At 43.6% G+C, this 22,573-nt stretch overlaps 1 pseudogene across 1 annotated transcript; it reads left to right on the top strand.

Moving 5' to 3' along the window:
- The first annotated feature begins 10,222 nt into the window (after positions 1 to 10,222).
- LOC311607283 (platelet-activating factor acetylhydrolase IB subunit alpha2-like) lies at positions 10,223 to 14,046 on the top strand (annotated as a pseudogene). Its single transcript has 2 exons — positions 10,223 to 10,320; positions 13,448 to 14,046. The product of its transcript is annotated as a platelet-activating factor acetylhydrolase IB subunit alpha2-like (transcript).
- The last annotated feature ends 8,527 nt before the right edge of the window (positions 14,047 to 22,573 follow it).

A 22,573-nucleotide genomic window follows, 5' to 3' on the forward strand; every position in this document is an offset into this window, starting at 1 on the left:
TGTACATGCAGGCAGAGCACTGTATAAATAAATAAATCTTTTTTAAAAAGATACAAAGAGAATGGACAGCCTTATCGTGCCTGATTTCAGTGGAATTTATTTTAGTTTATCTCCATTTAGTTTGATAATGGATATATGTTTGATATATATTGCCTTTGTTATGTTTAGTTATGTGCCTTGTATCTCGAATCTCTCAAAGACTTTTAACATGAATGGCTGTTTTATTTTGTTAAAGGCATTTACTGCATCAAATCAGATGATCATGTGATTTTTTTTCTTAAACCTTTTTTTGTAGTGGATCACATTGATGGATTTTTGTATGTGAACCATGCCTGCGTCCCTGGGATGAAACCTACTTGATCGTGGTGGATGGTGTATTTGAAGTGTTCTTAGATTCGGTTTGCAAGTATTTTATCGAGTATTTTTGCATCAATGTTCATGAGTGAAATTGTTTTGAAATTCTTTCTTTGCTCTTTGTGTAGTTTAGCTATCAGGGTGACTATGACTTCATAGAATGAGTTTGGTAATGTTCATCCTGTTTCTATTTTGTTGAATAGTTTGAACAATATTGGTATTAGCTCTTCTTTGAAAGTCTCGTAGAATTCTGCTATGAATCTATTTGTCCCTGGGCTTTTTCTGATTGAAAGACTTTTGATGACTGCTTCTATTTCCTTAGAAGTTACAGGACTGTTTCAACTGTTAACCTGATCTTGATTCAATTTTGGTAAGTGGAGTCTATCAAGAAAATTGTCCAGTTAATTTAGACTTTTCAAATTTAGTGGCATACAGGCTTTTGAAGTAAGACCTAATGATTCTGTAGATATCCTGGGTGTCTGTCACTATGTCTTCCTTTTCATTTATTTTTGTTGATTTGGATAGTGTCTTTCTGCCTTTTAGTTAGTTTGGCTAAGGGATTGTATATCTTGTTGATTTTCTCAACGAACCAGCTCTTGTTTTCGTTGATTCATTGAATTGTTTTCTCTGTTTCTAATTGATTGTTTTCAACCCTGAGTTTGATTAGTTCCAGCCATCTAGTCCTCTTGGCTGTACAGCTTTCAGGGGTGCCATTAAGTTGCTTGTATGAGTGGTTGCATGGTGAATTTTGGAGAAGGTTCCATTTGATTCATGAATTCTGTTAGTTTCATTAATTCTCTGTTTCGTTTCTGTCTTTTCTTGTTTGTTTGTTTTTTGAGACAGGGTTTCTCTGTGTAGCTTTGACTGTCCTGGACTCACTTTGTAGACCAGGCTGGCCTCAAACTCACAGAGATCCACCTGCCTCTGCCTCCCAAATGCTGGGATTAAAGGCATGTGCCACCATGCCCAGTGTCTGTCTTCATTATCTATTCATTGGTGAAAGTAGGGTGTTGAAGTATCCCACTATTAATGTGTGGAGTTCAATGCATTATGCTTTAGTAATGTTTCTTTTACAAATGTGAGTGCTTTTGTATTTGTGGCATAGCTGTTGAGAATTGAGGTGTAATCTTGGTGGAATTTTCCTTTGATGAGTATGAAGTGTCCTTACTCATCTTTTGATTAATTTTAGTTGAAAGTCGATTTTATTAGATATTAAAATGGCTACTCCAGCTTGCTTCTAAGGTTTGTTTGCTTGGAAAACCTTTCCCAAGCCTTTTACTCTCAGGTAATGTCTATCTTTGTTGCTGAGGTGTGTTTCTTGTATGCAACAGAATTATGTGTCCTGTTTACACTTCCATTCTCTTAGCCTGTGTCCTTTTATTGGGGAATTGAGTCCATTGATGTTGACAGATACTAATGACCAATGATTGATATTGCTGTTATTTTGATGTTGTGGTTGTAGTGTGTTTGTGTGTTTCTCTTCTTTTTGCTGCAATAAAATTATTTATTTCCTGTGTTTTCTTAGGTGTAGTTTACCTTTTTGGTTGGAGTTTTACTTCTAGTATCTTCTGTAATGCTGGGTTTGAGTAGAGATATTGTTTAAATTTTGTTCTGTCATGAAATATCTTGTTTCCTCCATCTATTTTGATTAAAGGTTTTGCTGGGTATAGTAGTCTGGACTGACATCTGTGGTCTCTTAGGGTTTGCAAGATATCTGTCCAGGCCGTTCTGGCTTCTGTGGTATCTGCTAAGAAGTCAGATATGATTCTGATACATTTGACATTATATGTTACTTTGCCTTTTTCCCTTGCAGCTTTTAATATTTCTTGTTAGTTCTGTACATTTAGTACTTTAATAATTATGCAGCAGGAGGACTTTCTTTTCTAGTCTAGTTTATTTAGTGTTCTATAGTCCTCTTGTATGCTGATAGGCATCTATTTCTTAAGATTGGGGAATTTTTCTTCCATGATTTTGTTGAAAATCTTTTCTGGCTGGGTGTGGTGGCACACGACTTTAATCCCAGCACTCAGGAGGCAAAAGCAGATGGATCACTGTGAATTCGAGGCCAGCCTGGTCTACAAAGCAAGTCCAAGACAGCCAAGGCTACACAGGAAAACCTAATCTTGAAAAACGAAAGAAAGGAAGAAAGAAAGAAAGAAAGAAAGAAAGTTTTCTGGGCCTTGGAGCCAGGAATCTTCTCTTTCTTCTATTCCTATTATTCTAAGGTTTCATCTTTTTATGATGTCCTTGATTTCTTGGATGTTTTGTGTCAGGAATTTTTAGACTTAACATTTTATTTGACATAATACATTGATTTCTTCCATTGTGTCTTCTACACCCACTCTAGCATATTAAGTTGCATCAGGACTGAGGGTTTCAGCTTCCCTGTGGCCCACTGAGGCAGCCTCACCAGGGAAAGTGACAAAAAAAAGCAAGAAACAGAGTCCATGTCAGAGTCAGCCTCCACTTCCCTCACTAGGGTACCCATGTGACGACCAAGCTCCCCTTTAACTAAATCTGTTCAGGAGGCCCAGGACTAGGTCATGTATGTCCCTGGCTGAAGCCTCACTTTCCAAAGTACACCTCCCCTGGGCCCCAGTTAGTTGACTCTGTCTTTCTTCCAATGGAGCTCCTGCCCATCCTGACTCCCCCATACTTCCCCATACTCTTTCCCAAGACTTCTCATACTTTACTCCATGGTTGGCTGTGGGTCTCAGCATGTGTTTCAGTTGCAGCCATGCTAGGTTTCCATCAGCAAACATAGCAGAGTATTATGAATAGTGCCAGGAATTGGCTGTCTCCCATGGGTGGGTCTGAGGTTGGGCAAGGCACTGGCTAGACATTTTCTCAATCTCCACTCCCTATCCCTGCATATCTTGTAGGCAGAGCAAGTCCTGGGTAGAAGTTTCTGTGTGTGGATTGCTGTTCTCCTTCTTCCACTAGGAGTCATGTCTAGTTAGAAGGTGTCCTCTTCAGTCTCCACTACCCCTGCTAATAGGAGTCTCAGCTAGTGTTACCCCCATATTCTAAAAAAACAAAAAATGTAATTGATAAAAGTAAATATAAATGAATGAATAAATAAAATGAGTGGCCAAGGAAAATGGAAGAGCCTGAGGAAGGAGTGGAGTCCCATGAAATTATTTCCTCCAGATGAAAAGTTTGAGAAGACTCACAAAGCTCATAAGAAAATTACAAGAACACAGGAATTTACAAAATGCATGGTTCTCGCTGCAAGATACCAGGGCTATAGCAATTGCTGGGAGAGAGGAGACTTTGCTGCAGTTACTGCAGTGATGGAGCTTTTATGGGTCTCACCATTGCTAGATGGAACTCTCTCACCTGTGCTCATAAAAGTACCCTCACAAGTTCCCCCAAGAATCTCACTGGTTTCAAGTGGAACAAGGGTGGAGTTATTTTTCTGGTCTGCTATGACATCCCTGTGTGGGCTAAATAGAAATAATCCCTAGGTAAGTTATACAACAATGAGACAGCTAGCTCAACAGGCAAAGTCGGAGCAGAACAGCTCAGTAGTTGAAGGTATATGGAAGGCATGTCCATAAAGGAAAACACAGAGAAGATTTGGCTGACATATTGTATTGTGTATTCAGTTGCTAGAAACCTTGGTCAACAGTCATTAGAATTCATATTAACAATTGTCAAAGAGAAAACTCAAGGGTAGCATTTGACCACCAAAGCTAAAATTAAAAATGATTTCTACAAATGTATGTGATATCTTTCTCATAATCAACTCTGGACTTTGCAGCTCAGATTTTTATCCCATTGTTTCAGGGCTTCCCTTTAATGACATTGCTGGACATTTTCCACTTCTTTCATTTAAAAAAAATAGGAATATTACATCAGTTCTCCCTTCTATGCATCCCACATTGCTCTGATGCCCACTGGGACTGACAGCCTTTTGTTATTTGAACATATAAATACAGCTGCTGTTAGCTGCTCCTTTGCTGTATATGATTTTGGAGCTGATTGCTTTGTAATGGACAACATGATTGGAAACTCAACCCAGGGAGAGATTAATTCTCCAAATCTACACTGTCATTAATGTCTGTAGTTCTGCCTAGGAGTTACTCCATGAGATTTCCCCTCCCACATTAGCATGTCCATTGGTTTTGGCATTGTTCAGGTGTTGTTTTCTTTATTTTTTTCAAGACAGGGTTTCTCTGTGTAGCCCTGGGTGTCCTGGACTCCCTTTGTAGATCAGGCTGGCCTCAAACTCAGAGATCCTCCTGTCTCTGCCTCCAGAGTTCTGGGATTAAAGGAGTGCGCCACCATTCCCATTAGGTACTGTTTTCTTACAATGTTGTATAAAGGCCTTTGACCCTTCTATATTTTTTGTAGTCTGCAGAGAGGGATGCTGTGCTACTAGTTGCCGGGTTCTTGCTACACCTCATCTGCAATGTGTACAAACTACCTCAAGTTCCACCAGGGACTTGAAATGGGATGCTCCCTTTCTGGATGACCTATAGTCCTCAGCAATAATCACATCAAGGCAAAGAAGGAAAGGAAAGAACAAGATGTGAGGGTGAAAAGTTGTTGAGTTGGAAACAACCAACAACTTATCAGGGAAAGATGTTGCCATATGCCCATTCTCCGGGAACCTAGATCCTATTGAGATGCCAGTTCCTAGGTACAGGGTAATTCCTCCCTCACTATAACTCCATATTCAATGTCTGCACAGACCTTGAACACTGCAAAAACTACATGTAGGGTAAATAGAGTAAAAAAAATGACTAGTAGGGCTGTATCTGGTAGTGTCTTGCATTAGAGGTGATGATGGAAGATTTAGTAGGGCACTTCACCTCTGTCCTTTCTACCAGGTCACTTACTGCTGAGTTCACACAGGATTCCTTGAAGTCCCCACTGCAGCAAGATCCTATCATAACCTACATACATTTGAATCTGTGATATCATCTCCCCATTCCCACCAAACCAGCAGCTTTCCAAATTTTCCTGACACAAATTTAAACACCTTTTGAAGCCAAGTTGGGTGGTATTCCATCAAATGATTTTCTATCCTCTATCCTACAGGGTGCCAGGATCCCATGATCCTTGGGGTCTGGCGCCTACTGTATCCCATAGTTCCCCAACCTTGTCAGACAGCTTCTGAGAGCATACAGGAGACTTCACAAACACACATTGAATCCAGAATGTCTGCTTAAGGCTTTACTTGGATTTGGGTAGATAAGAGATCCTATCAGGAGTGTGGTCCAGTGAGTAGTGAGTGTCCAGGAAGAGATGGTCTTGAATGGTTTGTCTCAGTGTTGTGTTGTCCAAGGAGATGAGAACTCCAGGAAAGGCTCTCCTATACATTGGAGTCATGTTTGACTTCAGATTTGCAGTTTGGAGGGGTATCTGTGACAGGAAGAGGAACAGAGGTAAGGGGCCCTCCTTCTACTATGGAAGTAAAAGTCAGAGTGTGGCTCATAGGAAATACATGACAATCAGAGAGCTTCCTTCCCACAGGCTCTCTAAGGACACTGCAGGGCAAGCATGGTCCTTAAGCACAATCTGCCCACTTGACCAGGGAGGTCACTAAGAATCTATGATAGGTGTGTTGAGTAAGAAATGAGGCCACATGGAGACTGTGGAGTGGGAAGGATTCCTGGGAGGCAGGGAACAAATCCTCAGTGTCCTAGAATTTTGCCTGGGGCCGCATTCTTGGGAGGCCACTCATGCCTGGACATGCAAAGTCTTCCTATCTAGGTATAAGTGTTCAAGCAGATGAACAACAGAACTCCAGTACTGAAGAGTCTGAACTGACCTAAGGTTTTTTTTTCAGGGAGTAACTTACCATCATAAACTTCAGGGACACACATTCCTGTAGAAACAGAAAAACCCAGGGCTGCAGAGGGGCAGCGGGTGAAGATCTAGGTACCTTCACACCTCAGTTTAAATGTCATCATGATCAAGACCTGAAACATTGCCCTGTTGTCCTCCTAATGGGAGAGGAGGCAAATAGTGACACAGAGAGACACCACGGGCATGGAGATACATACATGTCATTTTGAGTAATGGCTGACACAGAAGAACACAGGGAAGGGGCATGTTCAGCTCTGCGTAACCAGAGGGAAGCAAAGTCCTTTCAGTGGACTAGTGTGTGAACTCTAATGTCACTTGCTCACCTCTCTGTTCAAGCACAATGATGTTTTCTGGTGTGAAGCCTTTCCGCTGTGCGAATTTCTTGAAATCTTCTAAGGCCTGCTGGTTTTCTTTGGGGTCCTTCCCTGTGTGCAGAGGCTGGATGACTAGAAGGGTCATGACTGCCCAGCTCTTCAGAGAGCAGTGACACAAGGCCAGGATCACTACCCAGCACTAGGGACTTCACCCTGGCTCAGGGAGTGGAGAAGGAAGGACTGAAGAGTATACAAGGAGGTAGGGTACGGATGGAGGAGATAGACACCAGACTGTAGGCAAGTAAAAAGACATAGCATATATTCTGAATGTCTGCGCAGGATAACTCTAACCTAGAAAGGACCTGCAGCACAGGGACACTAGTCTATGTCTCAACTCTAGAAGGACATTGCCAACCAAAGTCCCCTTAGGAGTCAACCCTTCAAACTGATGACACAGGAAATGGCACTTAGCAGTGCACTGATTTAAACTTCCATAGAGTGGTCATGACCCTGAGGGCCATATCTGCTCTTTGCTATGATAGTAGCCCCTGTCCAGCTGACCCTTCTCACCCAGATGTTGCCACTGCACAGGCAGTATCCTGTGTTCAGATCCTAGGCACTCATCAAGTCTCTCGTGTTAAGCATTATAATCCCTGGTGCCAAGGTATAACTGCTGCACATCCCCTACTCTCTGCTAGTGGAGACCATACAACAAATCAGGAAACGGGACCCCTCCGGTTCTACCTATGAGTTCTCCCACATAGACTTTCTCCTCAAACACATTGCATTCACTGTACAAGATGTAGTGGTCCATCTCTGGCAGCTCATAGATGTAGATGAGTAGTGAGTCCCCGTCTGGAGATGAACAGAGAAAACTGGGCTGTAGTGTCTTGTTGCAGACATATCATTCTGATCACACTAAGAGAATGCCTAGAGCAGAGGGCCCCAACATTCCTAATGTCATGACCCATTAATACAGTTTCTCATGCTGTGATGACCCACCTCCCCAACCGTAAGATTATACTGTTGTGATTTTTCTATGGTTCAAAATCATAATGTAAATATCTGATATGCAGGATATCTGATATGCCACCCCCAAAGGGCTTGTGACCCACAGGCTTAGGACTACTGCTATAGATGATGTTAGCATTGTCCCATGAACTCCCAATCATATAAAGCTTAGGCTGGCTATAGTCTCTTCACAGGAGCCAAATTCTCCCCTAGAAAGGTGTCGTCCAGGCATAGAGTCTAAACCAAGGGTGACAGGGAAGATAGATGCTGGACCTTGACATAATACCTTAGCCATAGCCCTGTCCTGCTTCTTAGATCCTAAGACTCAATCTCCCTATGGATCAAGGGACAGAACTCTGCAGAAGGAAACATGATCTCTTCTATGGACTATCCTGTGACCTCTAAAGTCTCTAGGAGTTAACTAGCTAGTCTCTCCTGGATGCTCAGCAGGGCAGAGATGATCCAGTGATAGGAGCTTGTTCCTGTAAGGGAGGGGAGAGACTGACAATTGAGGATAAACAACCAATTGGCAAGCAAGATGTTCCTGGGAACTATACCTCTGCTATGCCAGTGGCACACTATCTTGACTGTGATAGTTGATGTGGTAAAAACCATCTTAACTGTGGTGGAACTATACATTGGGTGGCAGACCCTGGACTGTGTAAAATGGAGTGAGCCATCTAAGTACTGCCATGCAAGCATCCCTCATTTTCTTCTTCTGGCAGTAGCTGTAATGTAAGCAGCTGCTGCAACCACCAGATACCTTGCATTACCTGCTATGAGGGACAGCACTTTGACAGCGAGCTAAAATAACCCACCTCCCCCTAATCAATTGGAACAGAGTTTTATCACAGCAACAGGAGAAAAATTCAGAAAGGGGACTCACAGGCTGTGTATTGGCCAGGCTTCTCTGTTTTCTTCAGCAGGAATCCAATCTCAACGCATTGCCCATTAACCCTAAAAAATAGGAAATGCACCCGCAGCCTCTTTCAGAGCCAACGCCTGTGCTCTGCTCGGCTTGCACGGTGAATCAGTGGCTTCCAAATGCCATATCAGCTGCATCTGCCACTTCAGATGGTTGTGGGATGCTGTCCCCTCAAAGGGGGAATCTGCTTGTCATCCACACTCAGAGCATGAATGAGATGGGAAGGGACAGCTGGGAGGAATCATGGTGATGACACTCACATAGAAACGTCTGTAACCTCCAGGGTTCCCTTGTTCAGGGCTCTCACTACAAAAGGGAAGTTTTCCATTGGTGTCTCCATCTCTGGGATGTTCAGGCTAAACACTTTTGCCTTTCTGTACCAGGTGCCCGAGACCTATAATAAACAGAGCCCTGAGGACACCCCAGCCCAAGACAAGACATCCTCCAGGATCCAGCACATTGGCAGGGGCATGAAGAAACATTCTAGAACACTGGCTGAAACCGCAGCCTGTCCTCACTCCCCAGCTCTGTGTTTCTTTTTTTTCCAAGATATATATTATTTTATTAATTTATTCATATTACATCTCAATGGTTATCCCATCCCTTGTATCCTCCCATTCTTCCCTCCTTCCCATTTTCCCCTTATTCCCCTCCCCTATGACTGTTCCTGAGGGGGATTTCCTCCCCCTGTATATGCTCATAGGGTATCAAGTCTCTTCTTGGTAACCTGCTGTCCTTCCTCTGAGTGCCACCAGGTCTCCCCATCCAGGGAAAATGGTCAAATATGAGGCACCAGAGTACGTGAGAAAGTCATATCCAACTCTCCACTCTACTGTGGAGAATGTTCTGACCATTGGCTAGATCTGGGTAGGGGTTTAAAGTTTACAGCCTGTATTGTCCTTGACTCTGTGTTTCTTAAGGTGTGCCTGAAAACCACATTCCGGCTAGGCAGGAAGTGTCTGTTCCCAAAGTCTTTGGTTCTTGGACAGGACACAAATGTCCAATCCCTGAGAAATATTCTGGTTCTTGGAATCACTGGAACTAGGAAACTTCTGTGTTCACACTTTGTAGCTAGGAGGGTCCATGCCTACTGGTAGAACAGCAGTAGAAACAAGTGAGAGCAACAGAGAGAAGAGAAGACTCCGGACAGAGGTGCAGGGTTAGAGGACAGACTCAGGGGAGTGCAAGCTCCACTCCAGGCCTCGGGCATAGGACAAGAGTCAAACATTCCAACTACAATGTCTCCTCTCCCTCCCTGACTCACGTTCTTGTCTTCTGGAAGGAAGGGCAGGTCATCCTGGGCCTGTAGGACAGCCAGTAGACCAAACAGTGTGACAGTCAGGAGCAGACTCTTCATCTTCAGGTTCTGTAGTCTAGACAAGGCAAGTGGCTGAGGTGACTTGATGAGGCTGGGCTGGCTCCTCAGAGAATGGCCTTTATGTCCACAAATAGCACTGACCACACCTCTCCTAGACAAATCCATGGTCATCGTGGGGGTGGTTATTATGGATTGAGATCTGGTGATCATTTTGTGCCAAACACACACGCACGCGCGCGCGCACACATACGCATGCACTCACAATGTGCTGCAATGTCTGCACCATCCAAGTGTGCCGCATACACAGAACACACTACACTGGGGAAATGACTCTGGTACATGACTGGAGAACAGGCATCCAGGAAGGGAGGGCCCTGCCCTCCTCCTGCCCCTTCTCCACTCCTCCACTTGCCCTCCAGCCACCCTTGGCTCTCTCGGCCATCTTATCTAGAAATTGGCTTCTCTCCCACTGAAGCTGAGAAAATGACTGAGCTTGCTACCACACACAACCCTGCCAGTGCCCTAGGCATAAGCTGTGCCCTGGGAGACCACGAAGTTGCTTTCTGCTACCGGCCCCAGATGTGAGCGGGAAAACATTGGATGTGTCAGGGTCTAGGTGACGTCTCAGAAGCTCCTGGATTTCAGCTGCTCTGAGAGGGAGGGGCCACAAAGCAACATTAGAGGCCACAGTCACCTGAACATTGCACTCTGTCCACCAGGGACCTGTGTCCTCTTAGAGCTCTTCTTACTCTACAGTGTCCCATCCCTTGCCTTTGGTCTCAGCTGTAACCATCATCCATCTATCTACTCGATTTACATCCCCAGATCCTAAGGAGTTGGGCTTTTATGCCTACGTTTCGCTCTTTACTCCAGCAGCTAGAAAGTCTCTAGCCTCACAAAGCAGTCTCCAGCCTGTATCCACTAAAGGAAAGTTGCTCCACTGTGTGTCAAGGTTTCACCTCAAGCAATGGGACTTGGGCCAGGCGTGGTGGCGCACACCTTTAATCCCAGCACTCGGGAGGCAGAGGCAGGAGGATCGCTGTGAGTTCAAGGCCAGCCTGGTCTACAAAGTGAGTCTAGGACAGCCAAGGCTACACAAAGAAACCTTGTCTCAAAAAAAAAAAAGCAATGGGACTTGGACTTCTGATATTTTGCTCATCTTAGAACCTTATGATAGCGTATATGCAAATACCTGTGCACCCTTGACACACCTCAGGCTCCTTGCACACCTTCCTTTTTGACGTGAGACCCATGGTGTCCATCAAAGCCACAGTTGTGAAATTATCTTAAAACACTAGACTTGCTCTACCAAAGGCTTTCTCTACCTTCTCAGTTTGACAACTGGCAAGCCCTCAAGGTGGCCTCTGTCACTCAGACTCCATTTCCCCACCCAAGGTGGCATGATACTCTGCAAATGGTGGATTCTGAGAGGGAAAGTGAGGCCGGACAGCCACTGGTGAAAGAGACTTCGTGCAGCTAGAGAGCCTGAGGAGAAGAGGCAGGCTTCAGGAAACAGCTTGTGCAATGGAGGAGACAGAGGCTACTTAAACCTTAGCAGGTGGGTAGGGGCTTTTGGGGTGAGTGTACAATATTGGCCATGGCCAGGGCACTGAAGATGCCTCATTTGTATGAGGAGGAATTTTCAGTGCTGCTGGGCATAATCTTATGTGGGGAGAGAAAGTTTAACAGAATACTGAGCTATGAAAGCTTTCAAGAGGAGGTGCAAAAGTGCAGGCACACGTCTTATTTGCCTGGACGTACAGGTCCAGGACAGGAGTAGAGTTCTCCTACCCCTGCTGACATCAAGATAAGGTGTGCCGGGGGCGGGGTGGTTAGGGGTTTAGACACACCTCAACCCAACTCCAACCCTGAATTGGCTCTCCACCCCCATCCCCCATTCCTCACCCCAGTCCCATGGCCTTCAGGCACCACAGAGCACAGTCTGTGTTTGCTTTGAATGGAGAAGCAAGACTAACCTTGCAGTCCTGGAAGCCACCTGTTGGAAGGACCCTGCTGTTTGAGGTCGCAGTCCTCCCAGCCCAGATAGCCTTTCTGAGTTAGACACTAGATAGAGGATTCCCTCTCCCCAGCAGGGTCTCCAGCTCTCTGCCTGACCTTATCTGGAGAGTGTCTCTAGGCATAGATGTCCCTAGCCAAGTTTGATATTGTCTTTGGCACCGCTCCCTGCTATCTCTCCCCTTCCTGTGTCTATAGGATAATTGGGTACTGCGTTCCCGTTCATATGATAGGAACGTGCTGCCAAATGCAAAACAAGCATCCTTGAAGTGTCTAGTTTCAACCAATCATGTACACCTATCCTAGGAGACCCCCTGCCCACTCCCCAAGGACTATATACCTTTTGTTCTCCCTGAATAAAGTTGAACTAGCTCCCTGAAGTGGTACCCAGAGGTTATTTCCATCATGCTCCTCCCCTTCCAAGCACCTCGCCTTCTGCTCCTCCTGCCTCCATGCATGGGCTGCTGGCCAACACCCCCCCAGGTAAGAGGAGACCCACAGCCACCTTGGCCCAGAGCCCACAACTGAGCTGCCTTGACCACCTCATTTTCTGGATTGAGCCCAGCTCTCTCTCCAGCAGGAGCTCTGTTCTGTCCCTCCCCATCTGGATGGCCTAGTCTCATCTGACCTGAGCTCTAGAGCTAGATTTTAGTCCCACAAAGGCACCTTTGTGCCTCTGTAGACCAAGCTTGGACAGTTTTAAGAATCTGTAAACACTATTAATTAGCACTCTATGACAAGCCCTGGGCTGTGCTGAGGAACAGCCATCATGCCATCCTGTAAGCTGCTACTGATCAGGAAGTATGATATCTAGGGCGTGAAGGGGTGGGGCCCAGTGTTTGGCTGTGATTCTCAGCATCTGTTTCAATCCGTTGCTGGGTGGGGCCTCTCGGAGGACAGCTATGCTAAGATCCCATCTGCAGGTATATCAGAGTGTCATTAATAGTTGGCTCTCTTGCAATGGTGTGGCCAGACATGAATTAGACATTCTCTCAATCTCTACTCTTTCCTTATCCTTGCATGTCTTGTAGGCAGGATAAATTTTGGGTCACAGTCTTGTGGGTGGGTCGGTGTTCTCCTCCTTTTATTAGGAGTCACATCCAACCAGAGGGTGGCTTCTTCAGTCTCCACGTCTGCCGCTATTAGGGAGTCTCAGCTAGAGTCACCCCCATGTCCTTACAGGAGTCTACCCTGTTGTAAGTCTCCAGCCTATCTCAGAGATGCCCCGGGCCGTGGTTTCTCTTCTCTCTGCAAGCCGTCCGTTCCCCACCTCCCCTGCTCTCCCCACATCAGATCCCCACCCTCATTTCCCTCAGCACTCCCTCTCCTATCCTGTTCCTTCTCTTCAAGCACTTCCTCTGTCTGTTACTTCCCATTCTCAGTGAGATTCATGCATCCTCCCTTGTGCCCTCCTTGTTACTTAGCTTCTTTGGGCCTGTGAATTGCAATATGGTTATCCTGTACTCTATGGCTAATATCTGCTTATGAGTACATATCATGTGTCTCTTTCTGGGTTTGGGTTTCCTCACTCAGGATGATCTTTTATAGTTCCATCCATTTGCTTGAAAATTTCACGATTTATTTGTTTTTAATAACAGTAATATTTCATTGTGTATATGTATCACAATTTCCTTATCCATTCTGTTGAGGGAAATCTGGGTTGTTTACATTTTCTAGCTATTAAAAATAAAGCTGCTGGTTGGTGGTGGGGCCCGAGAAGGGGACGCGTCCTGGATCAGGGCCCATCAGGACCAAGCGAGCGAGCAACAGACAGCGCAACCCTCCAACCCCGCAGCCGCTGGGGGCGCACACGGACCCTCTGCCTCTGTGTAGAGTGAGCCAAGGAGACTCGAACCCAGCAGCTGTTCCACATGCAGTGGAAGATATTCAAGGAGATGGCAGGTGGATGTCTCAGCATAACAGGTTTGTTCTGGACTGTAAAGACAAAAGAGCTGGACATGCCGTTTGTGGGAGACTCCGTGGTACAGTCAATGCAGCAGGACGAGATATGGCGAGAGCCGTTGTGCCCACTTCATGCACTTAGTTTTGGAATTGGGGGAGACACAACGCGACGTGTTTTATGGGGACTAAAGAATGGAGAAGCTGGAGAGCATTACGCCTAAGGTCGTTGTCTGGGTAGGAACAAACAACCGTGAAAATACAGCAGAAGTAGCAGGTGGGGTCGAGGCTATTGTATGTCTTATAAAGACAAGGCAGCCACAGGCCAAGGTCAGGGTGCTGGGACTGTGACCTCGAGCTGAGAAGCCCAACCCTTTAAGACAAAGGAATGCCAAGGTATCCTCCCTTTCTTTATTAAAAGAAGAGGTAGATGGGTCCATTATATATGTGGGTGAGCGTTAGTCCCCGGAGGGAGCGGGCATTAACCAGAGGAGGAAGCATTGACCTGATCCTCCTAGGGCCAGATTGGCTTGTCAAGATGTCTTTTTGAGGAGGAGAGGGAGGTCCTGATCTACTATCTGTGGGCGTCCCCAACATACAGTGAACAAGACAGTTTTCGACATCAACCTCTATGCAATCAGGTTTACTTCTCAGGGGACTCAGAGTTGGACGATCGGGTCCTCCCTCTGCGGTACCTTGTTCCACACCCCTTGCAGTTGCCCATGCCTTATGTCAGGCAATATCTGAGTATATGCCATTCTCACCATGTCAAGGAAGGGGGAACAGAGGCACATTAGTGTTCAGGCTCATCAAGGCCTTGGTCTGCCAAGTCAAGTTTATGGTAATGCACCTGTACTGCTTGAGCATCTTGAGCATCTAGCTGTTGTTTTACAAAGGTTGTGTGTCTAAAAGCCCAGAGGCCAAAAGAGATAAGGAGGAGAAATCCTACCAGGGGGCCCAGAATGGAGGGCAGCAACGTAGTAAGCCAAGGGGAGGTGGAGAACAAGTTATGGAACCAACTCTGCTCCTGTTCTCCTTGTCTTTTCCTCTTTTCTAAGCCTTCTCTAACCTTAGCCATGCTATCTTTGACCACCCCAGAGTGGTCCATATAAAAGCAACCTTCTTCTTTGAGGGCAGCACAGAGTCCACCTTCTTGGAGTAATAGCAGGTCTAGATCTTAGCAGCTTGTAATTTACAGGTGATCTCTGGATGGAGTCTGTTAGTCAGGTAAAAATCTGTTGAGACAAATACAGGCTGGAGACAGGAGTTAAAAGTGTATCCATAAGGCAGCTAGAGTAGGCTTATGGCTTTGAAACCTATTAAAAGCATAAACATTTTTTCCAGAATACTTGATATATAGATTTGACAGACTCATTTTTAATAAGCAGCCAGTACTTTACCAGTTTATTATAACCATTGATCTTATTTTAAATATGTCACTTGTACTTACCAACATTTAAACACTTTCTTAGACCCTCAAATAGTAAACATTTTTTTTCAGACCTTTAAACATAGGAAGCCATTGCTAGGATGTGGGAATCTCTGTCTTAACTAGTTTAAATATAATTAATGCCATATTTAGCAGATCTCTGATAAGCTTGAGGACCAGCACATCTGTGCTCAATCCTTGTCTGTCTTCAGTTGTCTGCTCTAACTTATATTTTATAAACATAAAACAGAACATTATAATCTGTAGTCTGTAGATAAGTGCTAGAGGACCACATCTGTTTAATTTTAGTATATCTGAATTGTTTGTTTCTAGCTATATATTGGCTGATAATTTTTAGAAAACACTTGTGGTTAACTGAGCTACTCTCTAACAAAACCATAAGCTTTAATTATTTTAAACAGTTTGTGATAATAGTTCTTAACTTTACATACCAGTTGTAGTTAAAGTACCAGTGTGGCTTAAGAATGTTTATTATTATGTCTATAATTATTATTACTGTTGTACTTTTTAACCCACTAGTGGTCAATCAAGACATAGACAATATTAATTAATTAAACTATTTATTTTTTTATATAGTGGGGCAGGTATGGGATCCTTGTCTCAATCCCATGTCATCTGTTTCTAATGATTTTTATTAAGTTTTTTTTTATCCATAATCTTAAATACTTATTAATGTTTTTTATCTGGGCCACTCTTTTATATAACTTATAGCTCTTGGTCTAGAGTTTGGCAATGATTTCCAGTATTTGTTCCAATCCTCCACTGAGTAGAGTTTCTCAGAGAGCATCTATGTTGGGTTAATATCTACTTATAAGTGAATATATACCATAGTTTGCCAGAACATATATTTTTCTGTATTTTCAAATGTACCCATTCTTTTTTACTGGAACGGCTTTGCCCTTAATGTAGGGAAACAGTAACAGCTGAGCAATTTTATCCCCTGCATTAATTTGCATCTCCTGTTTTATATACCATGATTTTGATGTACAATAATACCTTGAGAAGTTACATAAATGATAACCATTAAATTAGAATTTCTTTACTTTAGCATCAAGATCTATAATTATAGAGGTTGGAAACTTTTCTGGTTTCCATATGGCATATCATTATAGAATACAACAGTTTTTAAAGAAAATTTATCAGTGTTACTAATATATTTAATTTATAATTTATGGAAAATTTTAAAGTTATTAATACTTTATATTGACTGTAATGTAATTAATACAAATGAGTCCTGTTACATTTGTTTAAGAACGAAGTCATAGTGTATAACCATAATTTTTAGAACTTAAAACCAGATTTTTACAATGCTTTGAACTAGGATTGAATCACATAATATCTGTGTTACAAATGCACATGCACTCATATATTTTAAGCAAGAGTTTGAACTTAAATTTCAAACATCATAATCAATAAGCAAATCATTAATCCTTAGATAAAAGTTCACAGATATATGCTGGAGATGTAGTTTTAACGTCTTTATTAAGAAAATATTGCTTAAATTTTTATTTTTATAAATTTATTACTGTTGGTTCATTTCATTTACTGTTAGAATGGCTCTGGCCTTAAATTACAAGCATAACTATTTGTTATAGATTTTAAAGATTTTAACCAAGATATATAGAACACAATAAATTTATACCTTTAAAGCCAATAAGAAACAAACATGTAGTAAAACAGACAAAACATTTCTTTAATTTTATAGCATAATTTAAAAGGATCTTATACCTAAATGTTAAATGCTAAAGGCAGACTCTGTGAACGATAATAGAGAAACTAGGAGTATCCAAGTTGGCATCCTGCCCAGGATGTTTCTTGTGTGTGAAACATTTCCTTGCTGAAAATGCATAGCCTTTATAATGAAAGTTGTTCAGAGCCCATCACCAAGGAGTCCAAGGAGTGACTAGGACTGAAAAAGACCTTACCAGTGGCTTTATCTGGTCATTGCTTACCACACAGTTCCTGGAAAGACCCATCATATTAGCTCTCATTTTTTAGCCACCTAATTTTTTCTGTTGTGGGTAGTGACCTTGCACTTGCCATGTTTGAGGGATTTGGGCTGGCTGGAGTTTAGAGCACATCATTAGGAATTCAGGCAGCCCTGGGCTTCCTGCCAGTTTGATCCAGGCAGCCTGGCTCCAAGGACAGAGCTAGTTTATCAGTTTTTGTTGTTTCTTTTTCTTGAGAATCATTGAAATGAGTTAGAACTAATGGCCAGCAAATGAAATTTTGTTCTTTTTTTCTCTAACAGAATATAATATATACAACAACATTTAAACACCAAAGACAAGAGTAAAAAGTGACAAGTTTGTCTTTCTTCACTAAGAGGGGCAAGTTATGTGCCCTAGCTTGTCCGTCCAGTGGTCTAAGACAGCAGTTAAGGGGGTTGATTATTTCTGTCTTATAGCAAGAAAGTCCACACAGGACTCTTATTAAGCCTGGAATTTGGAAACTGGACCACAACTGCTATTCCTGGCTTGATTAACCATAGTCCCCAATTTTATTTGGGTCCCTAAAAAGGTACTATTCTCCCCAAATAAAGCATAAGAAACCTTAAGAGAACGATGCCCCATTTTCCCTAAGTGAGTGATTGGGTAGGTGTTTGTTTGCTCTCTTGAGCTACAGATGCTTATTTCATTGGGAGTTGTTTATAAGTTATTTCTGTTCTTATACAGAGAGAAAACAAAGTTGGACTCAGGGATGGCTCTCTTTTCCTTTATCTTTCTTTCATAGATATGGAGATAGGGGTTGAAAAGAAAGAAGGGGGGATATAGAAATGTATAGAGATGACAGGATAAAAAGTAGATTATCAAATCTACTCCTTGTTTGTTACTAACAAATAAGGTTATTTTTAAATCATTGGTATACAATTTTGTATATTGATACAAAATAAGATTAACTTTGATACATTGGTGTAGAATTCAAATTTAATGTTATTCTTCACACACATTACATTTCTACTCTAATATGAAGTATTGAACCCATACAACTCAATTATAATATGAAGCTTACTTCCAGTACCTTGAAAGTGCTATTGTAGTCTGTTTAGGATAATTAAGCAATACAAACTAATAGTCAGTTGACAAAATCATGGTCATGTCAACTACCAGCCTATTTTTATGACAAGAATATACATCCTAGGCTTAATGTTGAGCATTTCTTTAAGTGTTTCTCAGCCATTCAAGACTCCTCTGTTGAGAATTTTCTGATTAGCTCTGCACCCCATTTTTAATTGGATTATTTGGATTGTTGGTATTTAATTTCTTGGGTTCTTTATATTTTTTTTATATTATCCCTTTGGCAGATGTAGGATTGGTGAATATCTTTTCCCAATCTGTGTACTGCTGTTTAGTTCTATTGGTAGTCTCCTTTGCCTTACAGAAGTTTTCCATTTCAGTTCCATTTATTAATTATTGATCTTAGAGACAGAGCTGTTGGTGTTCCAGCAGATAGAATTTTTGATAGCACCAAGAACAACACCAGGCAGAAGGTGAACTGGCTGCAGCTGAAGTGCATCTCAGTTAGGTTTGTATGGATATGGTAAAACATCAGGCTCAAAAGCAACTTGGGGAGGAAAGTGTTTGTATACATCTCATAATCCATCATCCAGAGAAGTCAGAGCAGGAACCCAAGTCGGGAGTCTGGGGGTAGGAGCTAATGCTGAGGCTGTGTAAGAGTGCTTCCTACTGGCTCTCTCTTTGTGGCATGTTCAGCCTGTTTTCTTATAGCACCCAAGACCACCAAACCTAGAGGTAGCATGGCCCACAAGGAGCTACACACTACCACATCAACAACCAGTTAAAAACATACACCACAGGCTTGTCTACAGGCCAGACTTCCAGTTCGTTTTCTCAACTGAAGTTCCATCTTCAAAAAAGAAAACAACAAAAAAAAATTCTGGTTTCTGTCAAGTTGACATCAAATTATCTAGAACAAAATACACCTAAAACTCCTTGGGAGTGGTCCAGTATCAATATCAATAACACCCGAAGGTTCACCTACAGTGTGTATATTAGAGCTTGGTTCCCTAAACAGGCTTATTTTAGTCTTTTTATATCCCTGTATTTTATGTGTAAAAGTGGTTTTTCTACATGTATGAATGTGCCCTGCATGGATGCCAGTTACAGGAGGAGGTCAGAAGAAGGCACTGCAGCCCCTCAGACTGCACTTACAGTTATGAACTGCCATGTGCATACCATAAGTGGATCCCAGGTTTTCTACAAGAGTTATATATGCTCCTAACCAATGAGCTATCTCTCCAGTCCCTCATTGATTACTGTAGAACCTGAATTTCCATAACTCTGAATGCTCAGTAATAGAATAAAATGTTTGAATTATAAGTGGGCCAGTAAAAGAGATGGGCCATGGTGCACTGGCCAAAAAACAGCCCTCCTGGTTTTTGAAGTTGCAGTTTTTGAAGGCAGTACCTGTCACAATGGTCACAGCTCCCAATGAAGCTCTCTTTTCCGTGTTTCAAGCACAACACTGTGGTGGAGCCCAGATGTGCTGTGAATTACTACAGCTAATTAAGGCAGTTCCTAATTTGATAAAAGCAGCCTAGTGTGTGGTTCACAATCCCAACACTTGACAGGCAGAAGCAGGGGTTCAAGGCCAGCCTCAGCTATATTAGATTCTATATTTTTTAAAAACCCATCATTTTAAGGACTCAAGTAGAAAAAGTGTGTATCGTGTCAGCTAAGTGCAGGAAAGTCATTTGACAAGATTTTGCGTAAGAACATGCAGAAGGGTCGCCCCTTGTGATGACAGAGCTTCTCCATAACATCAGCAGCACGTGCCATGTCTGCTGTGCAGTACTGCATCTCTAGAGCCTCTAGGACAAGCGACAAGGCACACTCTCCCTGCGCACATGTAACATGCTTCAGAAAGTTCCAACTCTAGACTTCAGGCTAAAGGGGAAATAAGAGATATCCAGATGTATAGGAAGAAATGAGACACTATGTAGGAATGGCATGGTGGCCCTTGGAAGGATCGAATGAGTCTAAAAACAAAGCCAGCGTTGCCAAGTGACTTGGCCAAAGTCCCCCTGGCTGTAACATCTTCCTGACATCATGATGAAACCAGCCACGTGGAAGGGATCATACATCCAAATGGTTCCTCCACTAACCTCCCGAAACCCTCAATTTGTTTCCCCGGCTCTCCTTACACTTGTTAAGTGTCCATTGTATTAAGTAAAAGTGCTCAGTCTACTGTGTGCTCCTGTTTCCTGATTGCTTGATTGCATATTATTACAAAATGCCATGAGGAAGCCCTAAATGGAACAAGGTGGGCAGCGATGATAGGGGTGAGGGCATGTATATTAAATGGAATTGTCAGAGTCAGCTGCGCAAAGGAGACATTTAAGGACGTAATTGAAGATGATGAAGGGAGTGAGCCATGAATGAGGGCAGAGAAGAGTGAGCAGAGGGCAGGGCAGGGCAGGGAGAGGAAGATTGCCAGACACAAGGTTAGAGAAATGGCAGAGCAAAGGGTGGACATTTATGGGCCACTGTTGCGCTTTCACTTTTCCTGTGAGTAAATTGAAGACAAGGGAGGGTATTGTCATGGCCAAGACACGACTCGGTGTCTTAGACAAATAAGAACAAGTGAAACCACAATTGCAGTTGATGGAAAGATAAGAGTCTGAGACGATCCAAAGAGCCAGAACCTTCTGGAAGGCTTTATTCAGATCCTACTGCGCGTCTCTCAGCTTCTTCCTCCCGTATTTCCCCAGGTGAGATGGGTGCTTCCTCTGAGGTGAGCCACCGTGAGTCCTGCCTTCTCCCCTGCAGATATCCTAGTGCTCTGCCACCTTTTAAAACACAAACTGCTGCCAAGGTGCGGTCTTTGGCACTGTCCTGCACGTCCAGCAGGCTTCGCTTTGAACTTCGAAGAGGTCCTAGCACCTTCCCAGCCAGGATGCCTGCCAGGGTTCTCAGCTGTGAATGCTAGAACCAGAAGTGGGCGGAGAGAATTGGGGGCCTGAGCAAGGTTGTTCAGCTTGCGTGGTCACTCTCCAAACCCTGCAGGGATCTTAGTGCCCCGTGGACAGACTATATTGTACAAGATATTCTTAGAGTCTACCACTAGAGGTGTACCGTGACACGATTCCTTGTTTTGTATTGTTTTTATGTACTCCCCCCAAAAAAGTCTTTATTGTTCCAGTCACGTGTATAGAAATAATACTGAATTCCCAAAAAGTGTCTGCTTCAGGAACGTGGTGCTTTTCTGGGCAGAGGTGTGAGTCGGCTCCTCTCAGGAGTTTACCTGCTGCATGAGGATAGGAGGAAGCACTCCCTCCTGTCTCTAGAGAGAAACCATAAAATCCCATTTGGCAAAAAGATGTGACTAGCCTGGTTCTGTTCAATAAGATACTTCAAAGCTGCCTCTGACTTTCCAGGTACGCCTCTTGCATTTTTTCACAACCCAGGGCTTTAAAAATCCTAAGGTCCCCAAGTGGGGAGAGCCTTTTGTCCCTTTTCTCTGTCCTCTCGCCCACCCCCCAAGTCTGTTGTCCTTTCCTCCATTCTCCTAGGCTTCTCTTTATCTCTCCTTTGTCAGCTTAGCTCAGACTCTCGCCTTTAGACTAAATGTCTGAGAGTTAGTACGTGAATTAAAACCTAGTTCTTTGTTTCTCGGCTGTTGTATTTTGGCCAAGCACGCTAGGCTACATAGCACTTATTAAGTCAGGGGCTCCCCTGTCCCGCACAGAGACTGCACTCGGAGAGACACAGAAGCTGAGGGCTCACTTCGCTGAGGAGGGCGGAAACCTGGGATCCCCTTGCCTGAGAATGCGCAGATCTGCCTGTTCCTTCACCAGGGAAGCAATGTGCTCATTGCGTGAAGGCACATCCGTGGCCACCTCCTTCCGAGTTTTCCAGTCCTCTGTGCAGAGCAGTGATCCAGAGAACCAGAGAGGAGGATCAGAAATCCCAGCACCAGAGAAGCTCTGCTATTAAGGTATGAATGGTAGATATGATGAATTAGAATTGTGTAAGCATGACTTGTTGACCCAGCTTTGAGGGGACAGCTAGAGGATGCCTGTCTTTCCCCCTATGTTCCAGAAAGCTACTGAGTCCATCCATCCCAACCACAGCCGTGGTTTGCTTTTACACTCTGAGGCTAGGCGCATAGCTCTGATTGCACCAGCATCTTCTCTGCAGCACAACAACTCCGTCAACACACATGGAGCCTAATATATCAGCTACATACCCAATGGCTCTTAGATCCATCACACCTCCTCCCTGTCCCACAGACAAGCCATCATGTGACCCAGCCCCCCAAAATGCACTGAGGCCATAATCCCCAAGGAGCCATATATTTCGCCAGCCCAGCCACAGACTTCCCTCAATCTGTTCTCATCGGCTGCGCTCCACATCACACTAGTATGGAACCTATAGACACAAACAGGTGGGGGGGGCAATGACCAAGCCACACTCTGCACTTAGGAAAAATCTTCCAAACCACACCAG

This window comes from Acomys minous, assembly GCF_964271855.1.
Source record: "Acomys minous genome assembly, chromosome: 10".
In the NCBI taxonomy this organism is placed as follows: Eukaryota; Metazoa; Chordata; class Mammalia; order Rodentia; family Muridae; genus Acomys; species Acomys minous.